This window comes from Mangifera indica, chromosome 14 (assembly GCF_011075055.1).
Source record: "Mangifera indica cultivar Alphonso chromosome 14, CATAS_Mindica_2.1, whole genome shotgun sequence".
NCBI lineage: Eukaryota > Viridiplantae > Streptophyta > Magnoliopsida > Sapindales > Anacardiaceae > Mangifera > Mangifera indica.
This window is the reverse complement of record NC_058150.1, coordinates 7,105,325-7,116,879: the sequence shown is the minus strand read 5'-3', so window position 1 is coordinate 7,116,879 and position 11,555 is coordinate 7,105,325. Positions and strand designations below refer to the sequence as shown.

General features: G+C 35.1%; 1 long non-coding RNA gene across 1 annotated transcript; it reads left to right on the top strand.

Annotated features, from left to right (window-relative positions):
* The first annotated feature begins 5,535 nt into the window (after positions 1-5,535).
* LOC123196375 lies at positions 5,536-7,308 on the top strand. Its single transcript, XR_006497692.1, has 2 exons — positions 5,536-5,829; positions 6,859-7,308. It is a non-coding gene; the product is annotated as an uncharacterized LOC123196375 (long non-coding RNA).
* Positions 7,309-11,555: the final 4,247 nt, after the last annotated feature.

Sequence of the window (11,555 nt, the reverse complement as noted above, 5' to 3'; positions counted from 1 at the left end):
ACAATGAAATATGAAAAAATAAAGATTGAAGTGTAAGTATTTAGAAAACTTTTAAAACAAAAAGATTGATCTCAATCATGTGCATACCTGGACTATGAGCATCTAACATTTTTTGCTCTCATAAGGAAGACCTTGCAGTGTTTCCTCCAATGACTAGACTTGCCACCAAACAAAAAGAAAAAACAATCATCCCATCATTAGCCATGCTACGTGTGAGCTACAAAGTATGCTAAGTCTAGAAGTGTCGATGGGTCGGGCTGGTTCAGGCTCGGCCCATCGGGCTAATGGGTCGGGCCTAAAGCCCAAACAGTGAGGGGTTTTTGGGCCGAGCCGACCCATTAATATATAAAGGCCCAAGACCCAACCCATATAAAAATGTGCCTTAAATGGGCGGGGCCGGGCTAGGCTTTAAATATTTTTTAAAAAATTATTTAAAATTTTTAAACATAAATTATTTTTCAAATTATAAAACATAAATAAATATATACTATGATAATATTCAAATGGATTGAATTTATTTGATAATTGATCTATTTGTAATATTTTGTAATGATAAAATTAAAATAAAAATAAAATTATAAACACAAAGAATTATTATTTATAAATTCAGATATCTTCTGAAAGATAATTAATGAGAGAAAATGAGATTGAAAATATAATAAAATAATTGAGATTAGTGGTTTGTATATAAAAAAATTAATTAATTAAAAAATTTTAAAAAAAATAAAGGCCAAGGCTTCTGCTACAAGGCAGAAGCCTTGTTTCCCTCTGCCTAACAAGGCTTCTGCCTTGCGACAGAAGGCAGAAACACAAGGCAGAAGCCTTGCTTCTGCCAGGAAAAATTTTAAAAAAAAAATCTAAATAGTATTGGGTCGGGCCAACCCATGGGCTTAATATTAAAGCCCAAGGCTCGGCCCAATAGGCCCTTAGGCCTAACTCGGCATGTTACAGTACTAGGCTGGGCTTTCTCGTGTCGTGCTTTTTTTTTGTGCTTCGTGCCGATCCTCCATTCAACCCGACCCAGTTGACGTGTCTAGCTAAGTCTTAAGCTTAGGCTTAGCCTTGCTCTTACACTATGTAACACCCTTCTCAAAAGGTGTACCCCTAAGGAGAATACGAATCTGAAGAGACATGTTTACTTGAAATTCTCAAAACCATTAATACTTCTCCTTAAATGCAACGAAAATCAAATATTAAATATGAGCATGAAACACATCTTATAAAATCGTGAAAAATATTTCAATTATAGATATAAACATCCTTCTAAAAATCATCCATGGTTATCATAAAATCCATAACATTGCAAAATGGACATAGTATAAATACTAAAACATCACAAACATAATTAAATGGCACATATGCCTCTCCTCAAGCATCCATGCCACCTTACCTAATTTCCTCTCGCAACCTCACTCACTCATCTCACATATGTAAAACAACACAAAAGAATACATGAGTATGAAAACACTCAATAAGCAGGTGACATGCAAAAATCGTATACATAACATTCCAACTATTAGGATTTCTCACATATCCCTTCTCTCAACGATATTGTGCACTCATTATATCCTTGAATCCCTTAACATCCTACATGTCCACTCTTGAATATTCTACGACATCTTAGATGCCCATTCTTGGATATTCTATTACATTCCAAATGCCCATTTTTGGATATTCTATGGCATCCCAAATGCCATTTTTGAATATTCTACGACATTCTAAATTTCCATTCTTAGATATTCTATGACATCCAGGATGTTCATTCTTGGATATTCTACATCATCCCATGTGCTTATTCTTGAAAGATCTTGACATCTTAGATGACTAATCCTCGGATCACTTTGGTATCACATAAATACTCATTTTCATCTATTTGACATCCTAGATGTCTTAAGAAAGCACGAAAATTTTATATCTCAACATCCTAAACATCTATTTCTCATCATTTCTACTAAGTGCACAAAGCACAAGCTGATCAAGCTTAGGTTCCGTAAGCATTAACATCCTAACCACATGAGGAATCACTGAGGTAGTCCTCATTTCCATGTATGCAATTCATAATTAGACGACCATAAAGCCATTTGAAAATGGTCCTACTATGAGTGCATACATTAAGTATCATGCTAACCATGTGAGGAAATATTGGTGTAGTTATTCTTTCCATGCATACAATTCATAACTGAACTACTAGATTGACACCCTAGGTGCACCCATATGAGCATTTGCATGAAGCATCTCATAAGCATCTAGCTATAATCGTCATGCTTTCACATGGGTTTGTAAGCCATAAATATACAATAGTGACTCCAAACTAGGCTAAAAGTCACACAACATTAAAGCTTCATGCTAAAGATCACATGATAGTGGCATAGTATCTCATCTCGCTAAGATCACATAGCTTGGCTAATTGACTTAGTTGTTTCCACTCAAACATGTCTTTTATATTTATGACCCAATCCACACATCATAAGGCATGTATCATCGTCCATATAGTTAGATGCCTAAATTTCATAATCCGCCTTAGTCTATCCTTATAAGGCAAAACCTATTCATTCCCTTTTTATTATCAACATACAACATATGGGTATTATTGTAAGTTTGGCACCATGAATGGGTGTGACGGTCCATGCACAACTATTCGCCTTTTAAACATTTGCTTGAGCGTGCACTTTATTAGTTACAACTATGCACCCTTACACCTTTTACGATTATACGTCCATAACGCCTGATGGTCAAACACCCATTCCATTATCACGACCATGCACCTCCATTGCCTTACAATTGTTCACTATACCATTCACATGAACAAGTGTGCTTCTTTTTTTGTCATGGTCATGTGTCCTTACATAGATTATACGACTGTGGACCCTCAAAGCCTTATAGTAGTTAGTTATTTCTTTCACATGCATGGGCATGCACATCCTTATGTACAATCGTACATTCTTATATACTATTAATGACCATGCACTCCATGTACGACTATTGCTCATCATTGTTAACCTATCAAGTTAATGGTTGTGCACCTCATTATGTATGGTTGTTCATCATCATTTGTATGTCTAATTTTTGGTAATTTGGTAAGGCCAAAGGACTTATTCCCACCCAAAGTTTGTTGCATTCCTAAATCAATACCCCGTTAAGTATTGAAAACCCAAACACCCAACCAAGGTGTTAAAACAAATGGAACAAGGTAACATTACTATCTGAGTTTAGAAAACTAAATATTTCTCTCTTGGATTAAACTTTGAAATGTTACACTTTCCCCTAAGGTTTCTTTCTTTCTAATGCAGCCACTAGTTGGCTTACCTCTCCCTCACTTTATCGGCATTGAAAATCGTAACAAACTAGTCTTTGTTATTGGATAAAGATGAATCATCTTCATCCAGAGATGGAAATGTCGTCTTTGTTCAGTGACGAAGACGTCATCTTTGTCTTTGGATGAAGATGAGTCATCTTTGTCCAACGACGAAGATGACGTCTTCATTACTGTCTTCGTCTAGAGATGAAAACCAGTTTATTATGGTTTTCCGCATTGACAAGGAGAAAGAGAAGAAAGCCAGCCAATAATAGAGTCAGAAAAGGGGAGAGAGAAAAAGAAAAAAACTCTAGAGGGAATATGTAATATTTTAAAGTTTTATATAAGGGAAATTGTTAGTTTTCTAAACTTAAGGGGAAATGGATCACATTTTATTATTTTTAAGATATTTCCACCTAAGATGATGATTTTACCTCTAGAACTTAACTGTTTTCATTAGTTTTAGCTATCTATGGGTGAATATTTGAGTTTTCAATACTTAATCAGTATTGATTTAGGAATGCCACAAACTTTGGGTGGGAATAAGTTCTTTGGCCTTTTCATAATTGTCTTTATGCTCTATCACATGGAAAACAAGTCTCTAGTGCGTTAGATCATTTCTATCATTCCACAAATTCCCTTAACATGTTGATTATACCAATGCAACACAAGATTAAATGGATTTATACTTCTTTCAATCTACACAGTAGCATGTTATATAGCATAGTCCATATTGTTTTCATTTACTGCCTGTATCCTTACACTACCAAAAAAAAAATGATATTAGTGAGAGGAAAATGAGGACAATAAGGAGTGGATAAATATTTGGTCATTATAAGTGTTATTTTCAAAATTTTAGCAACTAATTATAAGTGCTATTTTCAAAATTTTAGCAACTAATTATTTATACTTTTATTAAAAATAAATAAATTTATAATTTTAATGAGAAAAAAATAGTTGTTGCTTGTCGTTATAACTGTTCCCATTAAAAGTATTTTTGTCATTAACACTTTTAATGACAATAGATAATGACATAATTTTCCCAATTGTTAAAACTTTTTAATAACAGAAAATAAACTTTTAACAACTATTTTTCATTCGTTAAGATCATAAATTTATTTATTTTTAATAAGTATAAATAATTGATCACTAAAATCATAAAAATAATACTTATAATAATCAAATATTTATTCGTATGTTATTTTCCTCTCACTAATATTAGTTTTTTTTTTTTTTTTTTTTTTTGTGTAGTGCTACTCATAACATGTATACCAATGTACCAATTTACATTGTGCAAAATCACAACATGCAAATATCGATTTAATCAAAGAAAAGCAAGGGGGAATGATATCCTACTTACCTTTCCTCTGTAGATATGAAAATTATATACTTTTAGTTTCAATTATTTTCTTAAGAGAGAGACTATTCCCGCCTTGAAATTTATGCAAACAACAATTTGTCACTCTTGTAGTCTAAAAAAGACATTTTCTCAACTTTCATAAAAAATTAAATGTTAGTTTTAACAATAAAAAAAATATTTTTACCAGATTATAAAATATATAAATATTATGAGATTACTATCATTTATACCGCTAAAATACAAGCAAATTCTATTTCCTTGCAACAACTAAGAAATTTGTCACTTTAAACCCTTATTCAATTGAAAAAATAAAATCCCTAACCCTAGCTTAGACTAATCCCAAACTCGTAATCATACCAATTACTATTGAATTAGGTTAGAATGACATTGAAATGGTGCGATTAAATCAAAATAACACCATCTTAGTTTGATTCCCACTAAATCATTTTATTCTGATGTAATTTTAGCTGAAATTACACCGTGTGATTCCAATACAATTTTAGTCAAAATGGCACTAGGCCAATGTAATTCTAACAAGAGTCCTATCATTCCAATGCGATTCTATTGGCCTAATGTGCTTAAAAGGTTGCCAATAATGAATGTAGGCCAACTACTATTTTAAAATTTAAATTTTATTTTATACAAATTGGTGGTGAAATGTATTAATTAAAGTTTGGGGGTAAAGTATTTTTTTTCAAATGCAGTAATATTAAAAATAATAAAAGATACTTTTTTGTTTTAGTTTGTCTATTTTGAACATTAAGGAATTTCACTAACTTTACATGGTAAAAGGTGGGAAAATGTCTTCAAGGATGATAATTAGTCAATTTGGATGGGAAATAGTCATTCAAACTTCCTTTTTTTGAATTGGAGTAAAAAAAAGGTGAAGACATTTTACTCCCTCCACATTTACAGCCACAAATACAAAATATTCTAAATACCCTTGAACCTAGCCGAACATTCAAAGAAATCTACCAAACGCACCGCCAACAAGCCAAACAAGGTCATTCGAGGATAGATTAGGCCAGCCAAAACCTCGCCAACACTTTTTCGTTGAGAGACCATACCGATGGTTCATTGACAAGCCAAAAACAAGTTGACCCCGCCGATTTTGACTCATCTTCGCTAGTTTTCACCATATTTAAGGTGTAAACACTGGAAAATGGCACATAAGGTAATTATCGAACCAAATATTTATAGTTTTTTGCTTGGTTTTAGATTATCAAAATCTTGGTTGATTTGGTTTTTCTTAGATTTGATTTTATTATATTGAAATTGTGTTTTGGTAGATAGAAATGGTTTATGTGAATTGGAAAATTGTTTATGGTGTATGGTTTTGTTGATTTGTTGGTGGAAATCTTAGTTTTTCCACGATGATTCCCATGATCTGATCCTATTATTTTGGCTCTAATTTTGCTGCTTGTGTGGTTGCCTGGTGAGCTGCTTTGTGAATATTGCATGGTGTTGTACTCTAGTTTGGCTTCACCAGTCGGATTGTTGGTACTTTCTAATTATTGTTATTGTGGGTTGGCTCTTGGCTAGGCTAGGGATTAAATTGAGGATTTGCTTTAGAGACTTTGGATTATGTATTGATTGCGTGTAGTTAAATTGGTTGGACATATCTTTAGGTTTGCTTCTCTGTATTCTAGGCTTTGCTACCCTCCTTTTTTGAGGATGAGCCTAGGTTATTGCCTTTGAGCTTATTTTTTGGGTGAAATGTATATATTTACTTAAAAAAAATATATCTTTTAGTTTTTTTGATGATTTGCGTGGTGGTTTGGTTGGTCAGGCTAGCTGGTCAAACACTTGACTAATAAATTTTTTTTTTTTTTTACAAATTTACTTGGCTAGCCAACCAAGAACCCGACCAGCCAATTGTTTTTCATAAATTTCCTTGGCTGGTCAACCAACTACCAACCACTTTATTTAAGAAATGTCCTTGACTAGCCACTTTTTTAAAGAAATGTCCTTGACCAACCATTTTTTTCCAAAAATTTTGTTGGCTGGCTAACCAACCACCAGGCCAACCATTTAAAAATTCAAAAAGTGAATAAAATTATTTAAAAGGTCACATAAATTACTCAAAAATTGATGGATTATGTAAATTATGATGGAAAAAACTTAAATTAATGATTTAATAAAGAAAATTAAGAAATTTGCTTGTTTTTTCTAACTTAGTTGTTCTTTTTGTGGTTCGTTTTAGAGATTCTGTGTCAATGAGCTGGATGGTGAGTTTAAGTTCTACATGGCCCATAAGGTTTAAGGCCATGTGACTATCAGAGTGCACCTAGACGCGGTTGAGAGGATCCACTCTAACCTAAATATAACTAAGAGAGAAATGTTCAGAGCAACACATTTTGGTCATTTTTTAGGCATGGAAGAACATCCATATAACTCAATACTTATGCACTCAATCTTGTTCTGTCTTATAAATCAAGGTTAATACTTGGAGTCTTCAACTGAAGTCCAGCAGTCAAGTCAAAGACAATAGATGGTACCACAAATGCAAATTGGTTTTGTTTTGCCATGTACGAGAGGCTGGATAATGAAAACTTTATGGTTATGGCCGGAGTAAAGAGTGTTCTATAATTTTATATCTATGTTATATCCTATATAAATTAATTATGCATATAAACTAAACTTGTATTAAATATTTTACCTTTTTTAATATTTATTTATACATTTGCTTTTGCATACATTAGTCTTTATTCGGAACGGAATAAGAAAGAAACATAAAGACAAGGTTAAGATTAGAATAATAATGAAATATAAAAGTTCAATATTAAATTTTAAGTATTTAGAAAACCTTTAAAACTTAAAGAGAGTCAAGTAACTCTCCCTCTCCTCTAGTTTTTATGTGAATAGTTGTACTTCATAACAAATGTACCCAATTCGTAAAAAGTTTTTATATGAATGAGTTACTGTAGCTGTCATTGGTTGGTTAGTGGTGTTGGAAATTGTATTTGGAACTTTATTAAATCTTCTTATGGATAAATTCAGCCATGGTATATGCTAGTTCATGCTAAACCAAGTTAGTACAAACCTATTCAATGTAGTCAGTGTAATATAAATTATTATTTCAAATAAGGCCTTACTAGATGATGTTGTATTCCTCCGATAAATGCATTGACAATTTGTACTACTACCCAATTCACCGTAAACAATTTATTTATTTATTTTTGATAGGTAAACATATATATATATATATATTTCACAAAAAACCAGTCCATAGCACAAACAACCTAAACTCATCTTCAAGATGGAGGGCAGCAAAATCACTAGGTAACAGGGAGCCCATTAAACCAGTTCTGAGAACCAACATTAAGATCAACACAATCAAGATCAGACAACATTTCCAACCATACTACAGGGAGCCTACTGGACCCACACAATTCACTTAAACACCAACTCTCTATGCCTCGGAAGCCACTGAAACACCAGTGCCTACACACACCAGGCAGCCAAGAAATCGACCAGAAACCAAAAGGAGCAGCTTGCAAAAATTGCAGAATGCATAAGTGGAAGGACAGATGTAGCAGCCGAAACAAACAGAACCAGGGAGGCACCTCCTGCCAAAAGATAGAAGTAGCAACAACAGAGAGCAGAAACGGCGGCACCAGCAAGAACAGCAGCAGTACTCTGGAACCACCAATAGTAGCGACAGCAGAACAAAAGGAGATTAGCAGAAGCAGATTATATTTTCCAGGGATGGAAGCTCCAGCAAGAACAGAGCAGCAAATATCAGGATGGCACAGCAACGAGTATGGAGGACACCAACTCAGACATAAAAGCTGAACAAGGCAAAGGATAGCAAACCACCAGGAGGAACCACAACCAAGAACCAACCACGCAAAACACTGCTGAAATGCTCCAGGAGAAACAAGAAAAGACTATGGGAGAGTAAGGATAATGAAAGCAGCAACCATCAAAACGGAGGAAGGTGCCAGCAGAACCGACAACCAAGAACACAAATTCGGTAGCAGTAAGGCAGAAAAGTCCAACATATCCAATGAACCCCAATGTAGGAGAAAACCAACAGGGGAGAGGGATGCAGGAATCACCGACTCCAGAAAAGGAGAAAAGCAAGAGAACAGTTGAGGATTTCAGCACCAAAGTAGCTGCTGAGAGCCAACCTGAGCCAAAGTAGACCAGCAGCATAACGGCACCTCCACAGGACCCAAGAACTCACGGGACGAAACTAGGCCGATGCAGAGGACAACCACAGAGAGCCAGAGACCTCCAGGGAATTATAGAGAAAAGGCTGAAAACACACCAGAAGATGGAAACAGGCAGGAAACAGAGAACGCAGGGATAAAGAAGCCACAGAAAGTCCAGCAGCAGAAGAGATGAGGCGGTGGAGAGGGATAATCATTCAAAAAGACCAGGGCAACCCGCACCAAACCACCCAAGTTTGAACCAGCAAAAGGAAAGGAGAAGCACCAGCAAAAAAAAAAATACCCAGTTAGAAAAAAGGCTGCCAACCCCAAAGAGCTGAAGCCTCAACACTTGAAGATACAGTTTGGCAGGCCCCAATTCCAAGCAATGGCTTTATTGGCATTCAAAGGTGGCAAGTTTGAGAGGTCAGCCCTTCTATCTCTAACTAGCCTTCTGATCCTTTCCACAATTCTCCCTTTGGGCAGCAAAAGTTTTGTGAAAATCCCGTTATTTCTTCCCTTCCAAATGTTTTAACTAGTGGCACCCAAACTTAGCTTGCCTAACAAGAATTTCAGCTGACTACCTTTCCAATCCAACCATATTTCTTCTATTAAAGAGCTCCAGCTTTGCCCATTATAGCTCAAAAGACTTTTCCCCAAGATGGTCTTCCAGATGTAACTGCTATATTCACATTGGTAGAAAAGATGGTTTATGTCCTCATCATAGTAATTGCATAGTACGCACTTAGCATCATTTGTAAGCCCAAATTTGACAAGTTTTTCTCTAGCCATGAGCCTTTTATTAATTGCCAACCATAGAATAATGGTATGTTTGGGAATGTGCTTTTTGTGCCACACCAGTTCAGCCCACTTGACCTCTCTTTTCTTATTCCTCACCTCATTCCACACTGATTTGGTAGAAAACTGACTATTAGCTGATGACAAACATGCTATAGAGTCTAAACCATCTGAAGGATTGTTCATCAACGCCTGTTTGATCCCCGCAAGAGTAGAGGAGTTTGTAGTCGGCCATTTCCAGGAGTTGCCATTCACTATTTCCTTAACTTTTGCGTGCCTATTAATTCTGAATCCATGAATTGCTCTTTCTCCATACTTCTTCAAGAGAGGGCTAAAGGGGTGCCAGTTATCCCACCAAAGGAAAGAATTCTCTCCATTTCCAATTTTATATTTGTTTCTGAACTCATTTTTCAATTTGAATAACTTCTTCCACCACCACAGGCTATTATTTGTGGCTTACTTCTCACAAAGATTTCCTTCTCAGCCTATTAGCGTTGACCCAATTAGCCCAAAGCGACTTGCCATTGATTTTGGCAAGCTCCCGCACATGTTTTGCCATGGCGGCCTTGTTCCAATCTTTTGCTAGCGCAAGGCCCAAGCCACCTTCCTCCTTAGGATGCAAACGTCCTCCCATGCAACTTTGGCTTTGTAATGATTTAGTTCCACTCCACTCTAGAAAAAATCCCTTATCTTGGCATCAATCTCTTTCAGGGTCAAGGAAGGTAGAAACAAATGGGAGGACCAAAAGATTTGCAAGCTGAAAAGGATAGACTTAATAAGAACAAGCCTACCTGCATAAGAGAGGTAGTTGCATCTCCAAGATTTAATTCTAGTCAGGATTCTGTCAATGAGCAGTTTACTGTCCTCCAATGAGATCTTTGAATACACCATAGGCACACCCAAATACTTGAACGGAAGCTTCCCCTCTTAATTTTTTCCTTGTGTCATTCCTTGCACACGATAGGTAAAAGCTGCTCTTGGCCCTGTTTGCAATAAGTCCCAACCATTTTTGCAAAGTCTCTAACGCCTCCTTGATAAGCTTAACCGTAAACATTTCTTGGGCTCTTTAATTTTTTCCTTTTTATATTTTCCATGGAAAGTGATTGGAAGGCTAAGATTAGGTTTGTCAATTGAGACAGATAAATCTAAGATCCAATTGTTCAATCCAAAAAATTCATTTTTGGATCAAATAAAATTTGGGTCTTGAATGAGTGTGGAAAAAAAAATTATCCATTAAATTATCAGGCTTAAGCTTGAAGAGAGAATCTTTAAACTTGAGGCTTGATAAGGTTTGAAAAATCACTGTAAACATGGGTGTATTTGTAAGGTTTTCAAACCTACAAGAGATTGTAGGGGTGTTTTTATAGGTTTTTTAAATTACAAAGATAGACCCAAAGCTTAGAAAAATTTAATGCATTGAGCCTGAACAAAACAAGTTAGAGTCAAAGCAAGGACCCAAATTTTTTTTATACATCCATACTTGAACAAGTCAAATCCAATTCAATAAGCTTAATTAACAGGCCTAGGTAAGATCATTGTATATCAACCCATATCTATTTTTATATAAGACAATCAAAAAATTTCAAATCGAAAGATCATATGTACCACCATTTGCTTGAGAATATATTTCATAGATATTGGAGTAATCATATTTAAAAAATCCTTTTGCTGATTCAATCCAATAGACACATATATACAACATGCACTCGTGTAGAGTGTGCAACATGCACAAGTACATTTTACTCTAAAAGTTCTCTACTAGTTCAATCCTTATTATGTTAAACCCTACCCTCAACTTTAGTTGGGGGATTCAATATAGTTGATTTTACAACATTTCAACTCACTAGAAAGACCTTAGTATTGGTAAAGGAAGCCTTTGAGTTAATGGACATATTTCTAGACTTTATCATTGCCTTAGCATTTGAAAGACATTTGAAAATAGGGAAAA